Genomic DNA, 5,147 nt, shown 5'->3' on the forward strand with positions numbered 1-5,147 from the left:
TCCACCACCACTGTGCGTCTGACCCCCACCCTTATCGGACGTGATGTCCCTACACGTGTGTTAATCCTGGGTTTCATATACTGAAACATGCAAAACACAACTTTAAGAGGGGGACCTCAATGACATAGCAGCTCTGAGGTAAACACTAATATGAACAAACAAAAACAAAACAACATTACAGAAAATGTTGAAAACTAGAGCAAGTCCAGCATCAGAGGGGAGATAAGTGGCACAGTTTTAACAGTTCAGGTCAGGTTTATCCCTTTACTCTTCCACAGCCATCTCTCCAGTTAGCTCTGGTAACAGCAACTTTCTTCCCCTCCCTCAATTGTGGGTAGAGGGAAATCACCAGAGTCTGGTTTCCTCCGTGGATCCCACAAATGTGTCTTGGGCTTCCACTGTCATCCATAGCCTTCTGCAAACCAGATTCTCACAATTTATCCTCTGATACAATCCCTCCTTCGAATTTGGATTATGTGATTTACAGTCCTTTAGGGACTGGTGATAGCGTGCTTCTTCCATGTGGATTTAATTGACATCTCACTTAGATCACTGCTTGTTTGAAGACAAGCCTTTAAAACCCCAGATGCTTTTTTATCTGATAGCCGGGCAACATCTAATTTCTTCACCACATTTTGCTATAGGACCCAAATCTTCTGTGTTCCTGACCTGAGAGCGAGAACTGGGCAGTGCCATGATGTAAGAAATAATTGTTCTTAAATTGGAACTAGGATTTAATGCAAGCCTCAACCCCATTCATGGATCTATGTTTTGTTGTTGTTGTTGTTGCTGCTGCTTGTTTGTTTTTATCTGCCTTTGGCTCCCTTTCAAAACCTCCTTGTTAATTTATGCTGGAGTAGCAGTTCTCAACCTGTGGGTCGAGACCGCTTTGAGGGTCAAATGACCCTTTCACAGGGGTCACCCAACTCATAACAGTAGCAAAATTAAAGTTATAAAGTAGCAATTAAAATAATGTTATTATTGGGAGGGGTCAGCACAACATAAGGAATTGTATTAAAGGGTTGCAGCATTAGGAAGGTTTTGAATCACTGTGCTAGAGAGTCTTATCCACATCCCCCTAGAGAATAATGATTTTCTGTTAAGATTGTTTCAATTAGCCCCTGCTACTAATTTTTGTTGTTGTTGTTGTTAAATAACTGTTTTACCGGTGTGTGGGGGTTTTCTGGGAAAACCAGAAAATCTGCTAGACAAATTCTAAAAGAACTGTAGCACTGCTACTAATTTTTTACAGCTCTGTTGAGAGATGGCTATTGGGCAATATAGCTAACTCCATATCACAATTCTTAAGTTATTCACTTGTACAGAAGCACTCCTTTCATGGCTGGATGCTATTTACAAACAACGGGGGTTGATTGCCTAGGAAATTTCCAATAATCATCACTGAGAATGTTGGTGACAGGTTTGTTGGAATAACACATCTCTTAATACAGCATCTAGGGCATTGATGGAGGAAGACATCAATCAACAGTCCATCTATCAACAGTTCCACGATCTTGGTATCCGCTGCCTTCCACTTCTCCAGAGACTGTGCATTTTCTGACTTAACTCCTCAGGTTTCCAGCATATCTGGGACAGAACCCAGTTCACCCAGTGGAGATGTCACTGGGATCTCACTGAGGCCGCCGCTGGAGCCTGCCCTGCGCCTTAGATATCAGGATTCCATGTCCCAGTGTCCCATGGCACCTGGCCTGGGTTCCCAGGAAGCACCCATAAGCCAGTGTCAATGTGGCCCATTAGATGCATACCACCAAAGGCACCACCCCCCCCAGTATCCCCAAAGGCATTTTCAGTCATTTTTTTCCTGGATGTTGGTCCTCTTTCTTTTCCTACCAATACACAAGCATTCATGTGTCCCCAGGCAGGTTTGCTTCCTTTCCCCTCTCTTGCACCTTATTCCCCATCAGTATCACTCATCCCTCTGATGGGCTGTCCCTGTCTGGAATGGGACCTCATCATAGACTTACATGGCAGCCACTCGGTAGACAGCATCCTCTTTCCCTCCCTTGACCATTTGATCGCAGGTGATGTCTGGCAAAGTGACCTTCAAAATACTTCCCTTAAGCAGATGGTGTCTGCTTCATTGGCAGTGGTCAGGCTCTCTACCAGGTTGTCTGACCCTCCTGGCCAGCAGACTGGATGTCCTACAAGCCTAAGCCCATGCATGTTCCTCACATCAGTGGACTCAGACAGTATTTGTCCTGTTGTGACTCACTAACTTCACTCAGCATAATCTCTCTTTCAGATCCCTGCACATCCCGAGGCATTTCAAAGTTTCATTGCTGTTGTTTAGGCATGAACAGTATTGTATATTATGCATTTGTATAAATATATTCATATATATACATATTACTCACATTTGAAACACAATGATTAAACCTCAAAAGCACTTCTTCAGTGCTGTATATTTAAAAAGTGAATGGTATATTGCACTTGATAATAGACTAAACTAATTTATAAAAATAGAGATCAGAGTAGCAGTTACCTATGAAAAAGGGCATTTTTTTAGAATTGGATACAGGAGAATTTTCTTGTTAATAAAAACATTCTGTTTGATAAGGGTGTTGTTTGGAAATATATTCAACTTTTCTGAAATCCCTTTAATTATTTAAAATATTTGGACAGTTTTATTGAAAAACAAATCATAAGATTTTATAATTAACTTTGCTGAATTCCACTTTATAGAAGTTTTGTTTATAAAAATACCAATGAGCCCCTAATAAAATGTTTTAAAAAATACCAATGATGATCATTCTATTAATTTCCAGTCAAATCCCAACTCGGAAATTATCCTTCCACACAAAAATTCAACCATCCACTCATCTCCCCAATCATCTCAATCCATTCAACCAATATCTGTTGGGGGTATTCTATGTTAAACACTACTGTAGTCAGTCATTGATGATAGGAGGCTTTTAGGCTGGCTATAATTAAAGGAAACATGAGATTACTAAATAAATATAAAAGTCATCAGAAAAGAAATAAAAGATACCATGAGGGGCTCCTAATTCAGGTGTTGGGGTCAAACAAGCTTCTCAGTGATGGTAACACATATATAAACTATGGAGTACAAGAAGTTTACTAAGCAAAGACAAATATCAGAGCACATCACAGATCTTTCTATGGAGACAAAGAGTATGCACAGTGTGAATATCCATTTGCTTCTCACTAATGATGAGATTAGGAAGGATCCTGATTCTTTGCAAAACAATGGTGCTGATAGCTAAGGAGTCCATTTGGCACAGTTGGTTACAAGTTGGGCTTCTAACCACAGGGTCAGTGGCTCAAAGCCATTAGCTGATTCATGGAAGAAACACAAGGTGTTCTATTCCCATAAAGATTTAGGGTCTCAGAGACCCACGGGGGCAGTTCAACCCTGTCCTTTAAGGTTGCTACGAGTCAGTAGCCACTTGATAGTAGTGCATTTGGTGTGGTTTGGGATGTGATAGGAAGACTAGAAGTTAACTATTGTTTTGGAAACCCCCTAAATGCCCCCAAGGTCATGAAGGCCCCTACAACACAGAGAAGCCCCCCAGTGTACTGTACTCATGGATAACATTTATTACAGTCACGGACACCAAGCAAAATAACAGGTAGATATAAAGATTTGAAGAAAGCCCAAGGAAGTGAAGAGAAATAGCTCTAGTCCTTTCCTCCTGTTCTCTCAAGTCACACTGCTAAGGATCTATGAGGTGGCTTGCCTAGGGAACACTCCTGGAGACAAAGGGATTAAGAATGTTATGAAATACTAGTCAGATGGGCACATTTCCATTATTTGAACAGCCATGATAACTGACACCCAGGACACTAGCCTAGATACCTGATAGTAATGTAGCATCCTGTGGTGTGATGCTAGCAGGCCTGGAGATCGTGTCCCAAGCTCGCTTCTTCCCTAGGAACAATCACCAATCACTAACCAAAAGAAAAAGTGAGGATCCCTTTCCCAGGTGTGGCTGAGGGGCATCATGGTGCCAAGATCCAGGGGAAGTACACAAGTGCTATGTAACCAGACTTGCCATGCTCGTTCTTTCTTACACTATTGCAGAATTTAGATAATTTTAGGTCAATGTTAAGATGTATAAAAGTGTAGGGGTGTAATCCAACCTGTCAATCAGGTCACAGCCTGGTGCTGTCTTCCTGGGGGTGGGTCTTTTATAAGGAGGGCCCTGGGAACCTCTCTCTCTCTCTGCCACTGACCCTGAGAGCTGCAGGAGCCCGGCCATGTTCCCACTGACCTTGGACCCACATGACTCAGCCCCACTGGCCTGCGATCTGCCTACATCCTGCCTCACGGCATGTGAGTGGTTGAGTGTGCAGAGAGACTTGTGGGATACCATCTGATTTATGTACTTGAGTTAGATTGGGATGGGATGCTATCCTAATATGTAATTCTAATATATAATTTCTTCTTGATACAAAGCTCTTTCTTATACATATATGAGTGTCACGGAATTTGTTTCTTTGGTCAACTGACCTAACATAATTATATAACCTTATTCGCTGGAAAATAATAGTACCTTGTGGTTGTTGCTAGGTGCCATTGAGTCTGTTCACAGCAGAACCCAATGCTGCATGGCCCTGCGCCATCCTCACAACTGTGTCCGTCCGTCCCTTCCAGGGCCTCCCTCCTCTGCACTTGACCAAACATGATGTCCTTCTCCAGATTCTGGGCTCACCTATCAACATGTCCAAAGCATGTGAGACAAAGTCTTGCCATCCTTGCCTCTAAGGAGCACTCTAGCCTTACTTCTTTCAATACAGATCAGTATGTCGTTTTCACTTCAGGGTACATTAAATATTCTTCTCCAGTGCCACACATCAAATGTGTCAATTCTTCCATGGCAGTCATAATCCAATGCCCAACTTCCACAGGTAGCACCCTTCACATATTGGTCCAATATCATGCTTCCATATAGTACCTATATCATAGTGAACGATCCATGGGGGTATAATGATTACATGTTGGCTGCTAACTTCAAGGTAAGTAGTTTAAAACCACCAATCTTTATGAGGGAGAAAGAGCAGGCTTTCTACTCCTGTAAATATTTATTGTCCCACTTCGAATCTGCTTTTCTGCTCCTTCTCAAACTTGTGTTGGGTCCCACCGCTACCTCCCAGTAGCTGTCACC

The 5,147-nt window shown here is 42.3% G+C and overlaps 1 non-coding gene across 1 annotated transcript; it reads right to left on the bottom strand.

Moving 5' to 3' along the window:
• Window positions 1–1,174: 1,174 nt before the first annotated feature.
• Window positions 1,175–1,235, bottom strand: LOC142447560 (U7 small nuclear RNA). The gene has a single exon (XR_012784243.1). It is a non-coding gene; the product is annotated as a U7 small nuclear RNA (small nuclear RNA).
• Between the last annotated feature and the right edge of the window lie 3,912 nt (window positions 1,236–5,147).

This window comes from Tenrec ecaudatus, chromosome 4 (assembly GCF_050624435.1).
Source record: "Tenrec ecaudatus isolate mTenEca1 chromosome 4, mTenEca1.hap1, whole genome shotgun sequence".
NCBI classification, from domain to species: Eukaryota; Metazoa; Chordata; class Mammalia; order Afrosoricida; family Tenrecidae; genus Tenrec; species Tenrec ecaudatus.